This window comes from Solanum pennellii, chromosome 9 (assembly GCF_001406875.1).
Source record: "Solanum pennellii chromosome 9, SPENNV200".
Taxonomy (NCBI): domain Eukaryota; kingdom Viridiplantae; phylum Streptophyta; class Magnoliopsida; order Solanales; family Solanaceae; genus Solanum; species Solanum pennellii.
Window position 1 is genome coordinate 15,971,127 of NC_028645.1, and position 15,702 is coordinate 15,986,828.

General features: G+C 35.7%; 1 long non-coding RNA gene across 1 annotated transcript; it reads left to right on the forward strand.

Moving 5' to 3' along the window:
* The first annotated feature begins 1,338 nt into the window (after positions 1-1,338).
* LOC114073970 lies at positions 1,339-13,491 on the forward strand. Its single transcript, XR_003574424.1, has 2 exons — positions 1,339-1,460; positions 13,277-13,491. It is a non-coding gene; the product is annotated as an uncharacterized LOC114073970 (long non-coding RNA).
* Positions 13,492-15,702: the final 2,211 nt, after the last annotated feature.

Here is a 15,702-nt window from a genome sequence, read left to right on the forward strand (position 1 = left end):
ACTACACCAGTATATTCATGAAAAATATTAAAAAAAAAAGGCCATTAAAGTAATATAGCAATAAAGCATAAAAATAAACAGGAATAAATCAATTGAACAAAGCAACAAGACATAAGAAATAGCGAACAATAATAACTAAAATAGAGGAAACCAAATAGCTTCAAATTCAAGTGTTAAATAAGAAAAAGATTTCACGGAAAATAACAATGGTGTGGGTCTGGTTCGTATGATGAACCACTGAAAATGAGGAGTTCGCCGGTGTTGGAATCACGACGGAGTCGTGTTTGGCTACTGTTGTTCGAGCCTTGTGCTCCTTCGCCGGAAATGGTGTTTTCTTGTTGCTGGTTCGTCGGACATAAGGTGGTTTTGATTGTGATTCCAGGCTGGTTTTGGGTTAGTTTGTATTGGTTTTGGGCTGGTTGTTTTTTTATTGAATTTTGTGGGGAGAAGGGGTCGTTGATGGTGGTTGTTTGGTCGAAACAAATGGAAAACGGAAGAGGGGTTTGTGGTGGTTATTTGGATTGTTGTGCGGTGCCGTGACCATTAATGGTGAAACTCGAGCCAAGGAGGAATGAGGAAGGTTTTTGTTGGTCGTTTTGAAAGAGTTGCTGGCACCAGCAGTGACGAAGAGAAGAGTTTAGTCTGGTGACTGCTGAAAAAAAGGAGAAAATGAATGGTGTTTTGGTGGTGGACTGGAATCTAGCGGAGCTTCGATGAGTTTGTCACCGAAAAATAATGAACAATAAAAGAATTTTTTAGACCTTAAGAAAATCTTAATATTACACCTAAATTTTATCCACCATCCCTTAACTTAATAAGCAAGTTATTCTTTAAATAGTGAATTGAAAACCACCAATAATACATACCACTATCTTGAAACTGTGGGCCAAAATCACTAATTAATAAAATATTTGTGTATGAAATCTTATCCATAGTAGAATGAATTTATGAATCGTGCAAAACCAAATGTAACAGATAAAAATGAATATAAAAAAAAATGTAACGAACGTAACCACAGACATGTAAAAATGTAATTTAATAGAAATAATGATTTTATAAAAAAGAACAAATATTTGAACGTATTTAACCGGCTATGACAAAATAACGTAAATAAAATTAATCGATAAAATTCTAATAATTTGAGAATAAGGATAATTATCAACAAATTTCATTGAAATGGCAAAATATGTATTTCGAACTATTTTTAAAAATAAAGTACTTAAAAGTATTAACTTTAGAAATATCATATCAAAATTTTGTGTCAACATAGCACAAATATATAAGTATTTTAAACCCCAAAATTCCCCATTTTAAGTCATTCCCTCAAATCCCAAAATTAAACACCCAAAACTCCTCTAAAAATTTTCTCTAGAAGTAAGAAAAAGGAGAAAGAAGAGGAGGCTAGGTCAAGCACAAGTCTCCAATTTTCAACCTTTTATGGGCATTACGACTAAGCTAAGGTATGATTGTTTTTCGTCCATGGGATCCTTCCTCCCATGGTATCCCTTGAAATGCACAATTTGATGATGAATTTCCCCCATTCTAGTTAGGATTTTTTCTAATGTTGTGGGTTATGTTGAATGTTGATCCAATTGAGTGGATTATGATTATTTATGATTGAATTGATACGATCACATGTTTTTATGATGAAATTACATGTAGTCATGCCTATTCCATGATTTTACCTAGAATTTATATAATTAGATTGATGCCTTGAAAGAAGACTTTATGGATTTTGATTTCTCCTTGTAAGATTGCTGAATCATGACTAGAATTGTTTAAGTTTGAAGTTTAGATGATGATCATGAGAATTAGAGATTTGAGAGTAAAATGTACTATATGATTGTTGGTAATTAATGTTGTAATGTGCAAGAGATACTTCCCCTAATGAATTGCAAAGCATGATTGAACCAATATGAAAGGTTTATCACATAAATGATTCCAGGTTGAAAGAATTGCTCACTAAAATGAATATAGATTAAAATTCTAAAAGAATGATAAGGCTAGAGACAACTACCCTTGACCTCTATATTGAAGGATATGTGGTGATTCTAATACTCCTTAGAATTGAACATTGTATGTTCCCAAAATGATGAAGTGATATGGAGGCGAGTACCTATGCTCCTTATGAAATGATGTGGAGGCGAGTATCTGTGTCATATGATGTGACTGTGGAGGTGAGTACCCATGATATTAAGGTAAGTAAGGCAAGAGGAGAATACCCATTAGCCTTTATAAGTTAAAAAATGAGGCTAATCCCCATGTCTTTAAAAGTAAGTATGAACTATATGATTATGCTATGTTATGAAGATGCTTGATGTCACATCCGGGGAGCACCCCCTAGAAGTGACCAATGTCGTCGTCCTCGAAGAGGACTAAGACTAACCTCTTAGCATTTGTCATTACATTTTATAGGTTAAATTGCAGAAAATTTAAAACTTTTCATCTATTTCTACATTAAGGTTTACATAGATCTGTCGCTTACACATAATATATACATAGGGAGTTTATATAGACTCCTCTAATAGGAAGCACTACATAAATTTCTACTTTTATTTCACATACATAATATAGCAATATAATCTCATAAGAACTCTAGGACAAGTCTCAAATATAACCATCTAAGTAGAGCACAACATTCGGGCATAACCCTTAATTCTTTACAATAAAAGCAACATATAGGCATATACAACAATTATCTTCAAATGAAAAGGAAAAGAACTAAATTGTCTTTAAGATTAAACAACATCAATAGCTAGATAGTGGCATCATCCTCGGAAGGTGAGGACCTATAAAACTTGGAGAATGAGAGTCTAAGTTATTTTTCAAATGGCCCTTCTAGAATATCAACGGCCGGAACCTATATAATTATAGAAACATAGAAATATGGTTAGTACAACACTTGTATTAAGTATGGGAACATACACATAAAACATTTGAAAGAATGCATGAGAAAGGGACATTTACGTTTTAGAAACCATGCTAAGTCATTTGGAAACCTTTAGTGCACATACAAGAGAGCATGTACCACATAAGAAATCTCAATAGCATAAGTCATGTTCATAATCAATACAACTTAACATAAGAACCATGTATAGCACAAGACCAACATCATCCATACATAACCAAGTCAATATGTATACTAGCATACTTGAGTACATAGTCAAACCAACTCTAACATCATGCTAGAACAACAAAACACATATAAGAGTTTACATCATTACAACATATACAAGACCCTTACTCATAACTCATCATCAAGCTTACAAGTGCAGTGACCAAGTAAAGACCATAACCTTAATCAACCAAGTAAACCCAACAAAGGACCATAAGCAATGTCTAAACTCACATAACATAGCATTAAGAGTAATCATCATCATGCATTGGAACATAGACCAATAGCATGCTAAAAAATAAAACTAGTATCATACAGGATCATTCAACATGTGAAGTCAACATATGCATACCATTTACTTATAAAACATAAGAACAACCTTCCAAGACTTCCCTCAAGGCCAACTAGTGCAATGTATAGGTAGAGTCCCATACCCCTACCTAGACTAAGTCAAAACCCTTAAGTCACCCTATTTATTGTTCACATTATTACTTCATTTTACTTTCAGGGACACTTGCCTTAACCGACATAGACCAGAAGAGCTAAATACAGAATCCGGTGTCATAAAACCTACACCGAGAGTTAGGTGGAATACTTGTCAAGGTAGTACCAAAACATAAAAATAGCATTCTAGGTGGATCCACTAGCTAGTATTCCTATGGGGACAACATAGTTCAAGAACTAGGAGATATACTTGGACCCTCTTTATGCACAATTCATTATAGTCTCCAATCTCATGAGTAAAATAGTGAACCTACCTTCCCTACTTGGGAAGGGACGCTCCTCACTTCTAGTTCACCCGATGCTTAGCTAATGTCCCTTTTTGAAATGTCTTTAAACCTTTATCAATCTTCATAACTTAGTTTAGGCCATAGGAGACTAATCCCTTGTATATTAAGAGTCATTAGCTCATTAGGAATTGCTTGAGAATATCATTTCAATACAACCCTCATATGTGAGATCAACACATTATCATCATCATCATGTATAATAAGGCACATAGGCAATTCATAACCAACCTTATTTCATTACATCTTAAACGTAATCTCACACTTTCACATAATCAATACATTTCAATCGCATCATCATATCAACACCCACTTAATAGAATCAGAATACATGCTTCAATTGAACTTCATCACCAAGTATAAGCCATCACAATTGAAGCAAAGGTTTAAGATCACAAGGTCTTTCCAATTCTCCTTAAAAAGCCATCATTATTGGTCTTACTCTCAATCAATACAATTTCATCATCAATATCTGTAACAACATCATTCAATAGTAATAACACAATAACTAGGTCAATTGCATCAATACTAATGAATTTAACATGACTAGATAACCTAGGGTTAAGGAATTTGGGTCAATTCATGATCTATTCCACATACTAGATTAAATCATCAAGAACTACTATAATTGAACAATAATAGATCATAATCTAATTACAATAACCAAAAGAAACCACAAACAATACAATTTAGAAGATCAAATTTGGATTAGAAATAAACCCATATGAAATCATTTTTTTGAAAACCAATTTTTGAAGAACCCTTTGGAGAAAGAAATCCCAAAGGTGAAAGTTCCCATACCTTGATATTCTTTGAATATTGATGGTGAAAAGTGATCTTCTTGCTTCACTAGAACTTTAAGACCTTGGTCTTCTATGGAGTCTTCTTTGAGAGAGAAACGAGAGAGTAGGAAGAGCATTTTGGGTTTGGGAATTGTGGGGTGTTTAGTTGAGTTTAGGCTTAAGGTAGGTTATGTAGTTGCTAAATTAATCTAATTAACCAAACCTTCACCCTAATTAAACCCCTAACTATCTAAATTAATTAAATGAACATTTAAAAAACTTAACCAAAAGTGCAGGCCTGAACTACGAGACCCCGACCTACGGGTTGTAGGTTAGTCGACGGCCTCACCCCTCAACCATCCTGCACAACTGTCATTTTTACTCAGAGAGTTGTATTTTTGGATAATTCCTGAAATTGTCTGAGTGCTATTCCACAGATGAATCGATGCCTCGTCGCGTGCGACCCGTAGGTAGACACTGCTTCAAGGCAATTTCTTGACCAATCTGGAAGAGTCCTCCGCAAGGACCCTTTGGGTTGTCGTTAGGGATTTATAGCAAGACGTTTTGACCCTAAACAAATTTTAATACGTGATTAACATCTTTTCCATCAAATTTCATTAAATTTTGACTCCTAAAACCTTACGAAATAGGCTAAGGCACATTAGCACCTCTTCCACTAATCTCCGAATGTCATGAACGTTTCTTGACGTCTTGACTCTAAAACTTCCTAAATGACTTATAAACATTATTTTTGACCTTAAAACAGTGCTAAAAACTTTATACACTCATGTGAGGCTCTAGATTTAGGTCTTGGACTTTTGAAGTGTTACACCTGACTTTGAGTGTTGCTAGATATGCTTTTATGTTTTAAGCTTGACTAGGTGTGGATGACCAAAGTCTTGAATAAGGTTAAGTGAGGTTACTTAATTAAGTATTTATCTCTCATTATTATGCTTATTATGTCTTCATTATGCTTACGCCTTATGTCATTTAAGGAATAATGATTATGTTTATGTTGTTTATGCTAGCCATCATATTTAGTACATGATTGCACCAACGCATACTCTTGCTATATTCTTATCAAATGTAGGGTTCGACAACAAGATTCTCACACTCGTGTCTAGATTCCTTGTTGAGCAATAAAGTGAAGATTTGGTTAGTCTTCATTGTGTTTGAGGATGTGATCACCCTTTTCTCTTATGCCTTTCTTTTATGTCTTGGACTATTGTATGGGCTACGTCCCAAGACTTTATCCATGACTATGCTATTAGAGTTCTGATTTATTGTAAAGGACTTTGATTATGTTGAAATATTTTTAATACTTGCACCATTTTCTATTACTTTATGTTATGATATGCTAAGTGGCTTGTTTGAGGACTCTCGGGGCCTTATACACCTTATTACATCTAGGAGTACCCCTGGAATGTGAAAAACATGGTATCAAATCACAGGGTTTCAAAATGTTTCAAACCGCGTCTAGTAGATTTTTATTCATGGATGTGAAGTGTGCCACATTTATGAACGAAAGGGTATTAAATGTTTAGGAAAATTTACTTCTTTACTTTTCTATGTCGTGTCATGGAGTTTAACTCAATAATTTTTTTCTCATAATCCTTACCCAATGGTTTTAGGGATATTACTACTAAAAGGGGTAATGTTAGAAGGATGGAGGGAAGCAATGTTGATCAAATGGTTCCTCCTCAAGTTTCTCCCAGGCTCCTCCTCAAGCTCCGATTGACCCATTGAATGAATTTGTACAAATGTGGACATTAGGTCGACTTTCCAAGTGTTGACTCAAGTAGTAATGGCTCAATACTATAGAGAGGTTGTATCTCCATGAACATAAATGTGGGTACGACAGTGGCAAGAGTGAGAGATTTTAGAAGGATGAACCCTCCCAAATTTTATGGCTTCAAAGTTGAGGAAGTTCCTCAAGAGTATACCGACGAGGTCTACAATATACTTGTTATTATGGAAATGACTCTGGTAGATAAGGCGGAGCAAGACTCTTTCTAACTCAAAGGGGTTTCTCAGATTGGGTTTGATCAATTGAAAAGGTTCAAAAGTTTTTTTCTTGATCGATTTTTCCCTCAAGATATAAGAGAGGCCAAGGTGCTTGAGTTTATTAACCTTAGGCAAAGAAATATGAGTTTAACGGAATACGCTTTGAGGTTCACTCAACTATCTAAGTATGTTCCTTCTATTGTGGACCATTATAGGACCAAGATGAGTAAGTTTGTGTTGAGGTCCGACTTGGTTGTCAAAGAAAGTTGCACTGCTATGCTTGTCTATGACATGTACATTTATCGCCTTATGGTGTATGACCAAAAAATTGAGAAAGAAAAGCTCAAGGAAAGATCTAGGAGGCAAAGAGAGCAAGAGTGGATGATGGTAACGATTCAGATTTTAGGTCCGGTGGATGGGATCATCCAATGTTTTGACAAAATTTCTCCATGAATGGTTCTTCAAATGCTCCTCCAAGGTTTAAAAATGAAAGGGTTTCTAACCCTAAGCTCAAGGAGATGGTGGTAAGTCCTCAATGCCTACTTGTACCAAATGTGGAAGAATCATGAGGGTAAGTGTCTAGTGAGATCCATTACTTGATTTAGGTGTGGTTTGACGGATCACAAGATAAAGAATTCTCATTCGATTGCAAAGAATGATGGAGATACTCGTCATAGGGTTCAACCTTATCCTTTATCCGGTCCAAATATTTCATGTTCAACTGCTCCTAAGCGAAACCATTTTACGCTCTCCTAACTAGAGGTGATCAAGGGAACTCCTCAGATGTGGTGACCAGTATGTTAAAAGTTTTTCTTATAGATGTGTATGGTTTACTTGATCTAGGGGCTACTTTATCCTTTGTGACTCATGAGGTTTGATGTGCTCCTCGGTGTGTTATTAGAACCTTTTTCTTGCTCTCCCCATGTTGGTATTTCTATGGTCGCTAAGAGGGTCTATAAAAACCTATCTCTTTATCCCATAGAGTTATTTGTTGTTGATTTTGTAGAGATTTATATATTAGACTTTGATGTCATACTTAGGATGGACTAGTTGCGTTCGTGTTATGCTTCTATTGATTGTAGGACTCGAGTAGTCAAATTTCAATTCCAAATGAGCCTATCCTGGAGTGGGAGGGGGGAATTCTATGTCTAGAGGTCAATTTGTTTCTTACCTTAAAGCTAGGAAATGATTTTTAAGGGTTGATTTACCATCTAGTAAGGGTGACAGATGTAGATTCCAAAACCCCTTCTTGAGTATGTCCCCGTTGTCAATGAGTTTTCGAAAGTGTTTCCCGATGATCTACTCGTTGTTCCTCCTGAAAGGAAGATAGACTTTGGTATTGACATTATTATGGATATAAAACCCATATTTATTCCTCCATATCAAATGGCTCTGGTGGAACTTAAGGAGTTGAAAGAGCAATTAAAGGATTTGTTAGATAAGGGTTTCATTCGACCAAGTATCTCTCCATGGGGTGCTCCAGTTTTGTTTGTTAAGAAGAAAGATGGGTCCCTTCATATATGTATTAATTATCTACAATTGAAAAGGTGAACATTTAGAATAGGTATCCTCTTCCAAGGATAGATAATTTATTTGGTCAGCTTCAAGGGGCAATTTATTTCTCTAAAATTGATCTCTGTTCGGGCTATCACCAATTGAGAGTGAAAGAGGAAAACATTCCAAAAATTGCTTTTAGAACCCGATGTGGCCATTATGAGTTTGTGGTAATGTCATTCGGATTGACCATTTCTCCGACAAACTTTATGGATTTGATGAATAGGGTGTTTAGACAATATGTTGATATGTTTGTTATTGTGATCATAAATGATAATTTTATTTACTCAAGGAGTGAGAATGAGCAAATTGATCATTTGAGGATCATATTGCGAATCCTTAACGACCAACAACTTTGTGCAAAGTTCAGTAAATGTGAATCTCGGTTAAGTTCTGTGGTTTTCTTAGGCCATATTATTTCAAGCAAGGGTATTGAGGTAGATTCGATCAACATAGATTCGGTCAAGAGTTGACCTAGACATATATCATCGATCGATATAAGAAGTTTCTTGGGTTTGGTTGGTTATTATATAATATTTGTAGATTGGGCCTCTCCATTGAGGGCTTTTACTCAAAAGAAGGCCAAGTCTATATGGTTGGATGCTTGTGAGAAAAGTTTCCAAGAGTTGAAGGATAGACTCACTTCCGCTTCGGTATTTACTTTACTGAAAGGTATAAATGACTTTCTGGTATATTGTGATGCCTTTAAAGTTGGGTTGGGATGTGTGATTATGCAAAATAGTAAAGTGATAGCCTATGCTTCAAGGCAACTAAAGGTTTATAAGAAGAACAATCCTACCCAGAACCTTGAATTAGCGATGGTGGTATTTACCTTAAAGGTTTGGAGGCATTATTTGTATTGGGTTCATGTTGATGTTTTCACAAACCATGAGAGTTTACAATAGGTTTTTACCCAAAAATATCTAAATCTTCACCAAAGAAGGTGGTTGGAATTATTGAGAGACTATGATATGAGTGTTCTTATCACCCCATATGGGCAAACGTGGTAGCAGATGCTCTTAATCGACTATCAATGGGTAGTGTTGTGCATGTTGATGATGATATAAAATAGTTGACACAAGAGATGCATAATTTTTCTCGATTGGGTGTTCATTTGGTTGATTCCGACAAGGGTGGTGTCATGGTCCATAATGGTTCCGAATCATCCTTTGTAAATGATGTGAAAGCTAAGTAATGTCTTGATCCGACTTTGGTAGAATTGAAAGAAGTGGTACTCAAGGAGTTCATTGAGGCTTTATCCCAAGATGGAGATGAGGGGTACGTACAAACCAAAGTTGACTATGTGTTCCAAATATTGATGAGCTAAGGGAACAAATTTTGGTAAAAGCCAACAGTTTGTGGTATCCCATCCACCCAGGAGCCACCAAGATGTACCATGATTTATGGGAAGGATATGGTAGAATGGGATGAAGAAGGATATTGCGGTATTTTTGGCTAAATGTCTGAATTGCCAACAAGTAAAGATTGAGCATCGAAAACCGAGAGGTTTTTTAAAGATATTAGCATTGTCACTCAGAAGTTGGAATATGTAAATATGGACTTTATAGTTGGTTATGGACTTTATAGTTGGTTTGCCTCAGACCCAGCACCATTATTGATTCTATTCGGGTAGTTATTGATCAGATGATGAAATCAACACATTTCCTTCCCATCAAGGTTTCTTATTCGGCGGAAGATTATGTCAAGTTGTATTTGATAGAAATAGTAAGGATACATGGAGTGCCTTTGTCCATAATTTCCAATCGTGTACCCAATTTACTTCCTAGTTTTGGAAGTCATTTCAAAAGGGACTTGTCACTAATATTAAGCTTAGCACAACTTTTCACCCACAAACTAATCGGTAAGCAGAGCGAACGATCTAAACTTTACTGGATATGTTGAGAGCATGTTTCATCGACTTCATGGTAAGTTGGGATGATCACTTGCAATTGATAGAGTTCGCTTATAATAATAGCCATCATTCTAGTATTGGTATGACCCCTTTGAAGCCTTTTATGGTAAAAGGTGTACATCTCCCATAGCTACCGTTTAAAGTGGGTGAAGTTGCTTTGATATTAGTTTATGAGGCAATGGAGATCACTTGCCATTGATAGAGTTCGCTTATAATTAAGTTGGGATGATCACTTGCCATTGATAGAGTTCGCTTATAATAATAGCCACCATTCTAGTATTGGTATGACCCCTTTGAAGCCTTTTATGGTAAAAGGTGTACAACTCCCATAACTACCGTTTAAAGTGGGTGAAGTTGCTTTGATTGGGCCCGAATTAGTTCATGAGGCAATGGAGAAAGTTTGTCTCATTAGAAAGAGGTTGAGAATCACCAAAAGCTGACAAAAGCACTATGCCGATGTTAGAAGAAGAGACCTAGAGTTTAAGGGTAGTGATTTGGTCTATTTGAAAATATCACCCATAAAGGGTGTGATGAGATTTGGCAAAATGGGAAGCTTAGTCCCTGATACGTGGGCTCGTATCACATTTTAAGATGTTTTGGTAAGGTCGCGTATGAACTTGATTTGCCAAATGAGTCAGTAGTGGTGAATACCATTTTCCATGTCTTCATGGTTAAGAAGTTAGTCGGATATCCAATATCTATAGTTCCCTTGAAGGGTTGGTAGTTGATGAAAATATGTCTAATGAAGAAATTCTGGTTGAGATCCTAGACCGGCACGTTAAGATATTAAGGAACAAGAAAGTTGCTTCCGTAAAGGTTTTGTAGAGAAACTACTTAGTTAAGGGTGTTACTTCGGAGGTTGAGACCGATATGAAGTCCCGCCATCCTCACTGTTTTCCTCCTATTCTAACTTGAGGCAATGAGTTCCTCTTGTTTGCTTAGGTTTGAAGTCATGTGTTTTATGTATTTCCATGATTTCCTTATTATTATGCATGTTCATGAATTGCTTAAGTTGTGAAAGAAATGGCTTATGTGCATTACTTTCCTCATTTTGTAGTGTATTGAGTATGAGTTGCCTATAATCTTCATGAGATGAGTTGTTGAACATGCCTAGACTTGGAGTGGAAATATCCTCTGAGAATCTGTACTTTTTAGATTGACTTGCATATGAGCTCCATGAGATTGTGTGAGCATGTTTTTAAGTTGAAGATGGTAAATCCCTCCTTAAATGTAAAAATCTGAAAATTTCATGCATATCGGGTTGGCAGATGTATCTCCCACTACCATAGAGTGCATTTAGTATGATTGGCTTGGAGTTAATATTTCCTCCTTAGTTGTATGAATTTAGATGAATTGTGTGTATGATGAGTTGCGAGTCTTAAGTCTTTTCGTTTAGAAACGTATTTAGCACCTCATTTGAGGACGAATGATCCCAAGGGGGAGATAATGTAATACCCCATACCCGAAGAGGAAGGATTAGAAAATTTCAAGACTTTCAAGTGTCACCCATATGGAAAATCACGCCCCGTGGTTGGACCCATGCCAGTGGGTGAGCTTCATTGGTGGACACCTTGGAAAATGCCTGATGCAGTGAACCACGACCAGGACCCACGACATGTGGATGGGTCCAAAGTCCATGGGTAGGGAGTCGTGGGTCAAAGTCCAAAAAACCAAACCAAACCACCAACCCATTGTTCACCAGGACTAATCGTAGGTCTATCTAAGGTCCGTTGGTCGTGGTCTCATGGTTGGTGACTCGACAGTTATTGTACGAACTTAAGGGTCTTTTTTATTTTAATTAAATTGAGGTGGTGGTGTTTTACCTAAGTCTAGGACACCTATATATTTATTTTTAACCCCCCCCCCCTCCCTCCAAATTCCCCAATTTAATTCATTCTCCCAAATCCCAAAATTAAAAATCCAAAACTCCTCTAAAAAAAATTATCTTTATAAGGAAGAAGAGAAAACTAGGTCAAGTTCAAGTCTTCAATTCTCAATATATTGTTTGCATTGTGACTAAGGTATGATGGCTTTTTATCCATGGGATCTGACCTCCCATGGAGTCCACTAGGATTCCACAATTTGGAAGAATTCCTCCAATTCTTGTTAGGGTTTTTTCTAATGTTGTGAGTTATGTTGAATGTTGATCCAATTGAGTGGATTATGATTGTTTATGATTGAATTGATAGGATCACATCTTTTTAGTATGAAATTACATGTAGACAAGCCTATTGCATGATTTGATCTATAATTGATATAATTAGGTTGATGCCTTGAAGGGAAACTTTATGGATTTTGATATTTTCTTATAGGATTGATGAATTATGCCTAGAATTGTTTAAGATGAAGCTTAGATGATGATCATGAGAATTAGGGCTTTGAGATTTAAGTGTATTATATAAAATATTGGTAATTGATGTTATGATATTTGGAAGAGATACTTCCCACCTTGAATTACTAAGCATGATTGAATGAATGTGAAAGGTTTACTCACATAAATGATTCTAGGTTGAAATGATTGCTCACCTAAGATGAATATAGATTAAAATGCTAAAAGAATGATGAGGTTAGAGGTGAGTACCCTTGACCTCTATATTGAAGGATATGTGGTGATTCTCATACTCCTTAGAATTGAACAAGAGGTGATTCCCTATGTTCCTAATATGATGAATAGACATGGAGGTGTGTACCCGTGTCATATGTTGTGATTGTGGAAGCGAGTAACCATGATCTTAAGGTAAGTAAGACAAGAGGCGAAAACTCATTAGCCTTTTTAAGTTAGGCAATGAGGTGAATCCCCATGTCTTTAAAAGTAATTATTAACCATATGATTATGTTATGAAGATGTTTGACTTGGAGTGTTGCCAGATATGCCTTCCACGATGTAAGCTTGACTAGAAGTGGATGACCCAAGTCTTGACTAAGGTTAATTGAGGCTACTTAAGGAAATATTTATGATGTTTATTATGTCTTGATTATACTTATCCCTTATGTCATTTGATTATTAATGCTTATTTTTGTGTTGTGTATGCTAGCCATCATATTTAGTACATGATTGCACTAACATATACTATTTCCTACATTTTTATCAAATGTATGGTTTGGCGACATAAATTCTCAGACTCGTGGCTAGCTTCATTGATGAGCAAGGAAGTGAAGATTTGGTTAGTCCTCATTGTGTTCAAGGATGTGATCACCCTTTTCTCTTATGTATTTCTTTCATGCATTGCACTATTGTATGAGATGTGTGCCAAAACTTTATTCATGTTGTTTTAAATGGCTTGAGACTATGGTATTCTTCAGCTCGTTTTATAAAAGACTTTGATTGTGTTGAAATGTTTTAGATTTTCGCACCATTTTCTATTACTTTAAGTTATGATATGCTACGTGGCTTGTATAAGGTCTCTCAGGGTCGTGATTGAGAGGGACGATTGACCAGTGGGGTTTGTTTTGTAGTGACTGGTCAAAGCTCTGGCGATAGATAAATGAAAAGTAGAAAAATAAAGTAAAAATCTTAATATTGAACCCCTATTCTGAATTTTATTTACCACCCCCTAAATTAATGACCAAACAATTGCTTGAATACAAAATTGAAAACCACTTAAAACCACTTTTGTACAATACCATTACCTTAAAACCGTAGGTCAAAACCACCAGTTAATAAAAATATCCATGTAAGCAATTCTTAATCGGTTTTAATGTATTTATAGACTATGTCAAAAACACAAAATGAATATAATAAAAGTAACAAATGAAATGAATTTTAACAAATGTAATGAATAAAATGAATGACTTGTAAAAAATGCAATTTAAAAAAAATAATTTAATAAAACTGAACAAATATTTGACATATTCAACTGATTATGCAAAAATAATAATATAATCAAAATTAACCGATCAAAATCCTTACATTTTTTTAAAAATATATATGAATAATTATTTTAAAAAATAGCATTAAAATTGCAAAACATATATGTTTGAACTAATTAATAACTAAAATACTTAAAGTATCAACTTTGAAAAATATCTTACCAAAATGTGGTGTCAACATCCTAGACTGAGCAAAGTTAGGACCAATCCACGACTAAAACGAGCCACCAAGGTCACAAGCATCATCACAAGGAGAACGACCTGTAACAAACCCGTAGGAGCAAACTATAACTACGAGGCGATAAAACATGACCTGAAACATCTAATATCAAACCTTGTCTAAGGCAATCACGAATCAAACCTAACAAGAATAAGTAGGATAATTTACTCCACAACAAAGTCATAGTCTAAACTAAGGTTCCCAACACCCATAATAAGACCAAGGCTCCTACCGAATGAAGAAAAGAAGGAATAACAAGAGGAAAGCTAAATACCCTACAAATACCATTCAAAAGTACATGAAATGTATAACAAACATTATCTAAGAAGCTCAATCTAGAACATAGATCGAATCCTATCTTGAAACTAAAGACAAACACTCCAAATCCACCACGCTTGAGCTATCCACATCCAAAATGCCTTTGAACATCGCCAAAATATTGAATTATTAATCAAAATGTCATTACATACATTTTGACACTAAAATCACAATTGGAAATGAACCCAAAATTCAATCAAAATGAGGATGTGGGACCCGTGTTGGTAATCCCAAAATTGACTCTATCAAAAGGTCTGAATCGACTAATGAGCTTGTGCCTCGAAAAGGGGCTCAATTCCATGTCCGGAGCATCCACCATATGTAATAAAACACAAATGGAAGAAAACTAAAATAGAGTTGGCAGTCCCTTTCGAGAGGAAAATGCATCAAATAGAGAGACTCTAACACCCTCCAAACACTCTAACACATAACCTCGATTAATACGAACCTTTACGAATCTGAATTACCTCAATCGGATGTCCCAGGCTCAAGAAATTGCATTTGGTAGAATGAGGACTAAGTTTTATGTATAAATACTCAAAATTGATTGGTAAAACCAAAATCTAGTCTCTAAAATTCAGATATCTGGTTGCTAAAAGACTGCACTAGATATCAACACTTCATTTTTTTTGGCTCAAACTCTGAATTCTCCGACGGGTTGTGTGGGATTCATTTAGAACCTTGTGCACGCAAACAAAATATGCTTCCCATTGTATTCAACATTCCAAACTCAACTGAACCATGATACTTCCATATGAGGTCGTTACAATGAAAAGTGGGTCTCACGCCCAAGTTTCATTTTAAGCTAAATGCCACAAGAGGGCTCAAAATGAGATCGAAAGCCTAAGAAAACCGCACGAAAGGTCATTCTAGACCAAACTTCACATTCTAGAGGTAACCACACTAATGGAATCCTCATCGGAGAATGATTACCAAGTATATTGACCAAAGCCAACTCTTGGCTTAAGCTTCAAATTTAAAACGTCTAATGACATAAACTTACATCGGAAGTCTCGGGGTCTGAACCAACTACGCCCTATCCTAAAATGATCCTTCTATAGCTGATGAAACCTTCAAAATTGTGGCCATCTTCCTTAACTATTGACTGAAGTCAACTGTTCAAGTTTCAAAGCCTTAAA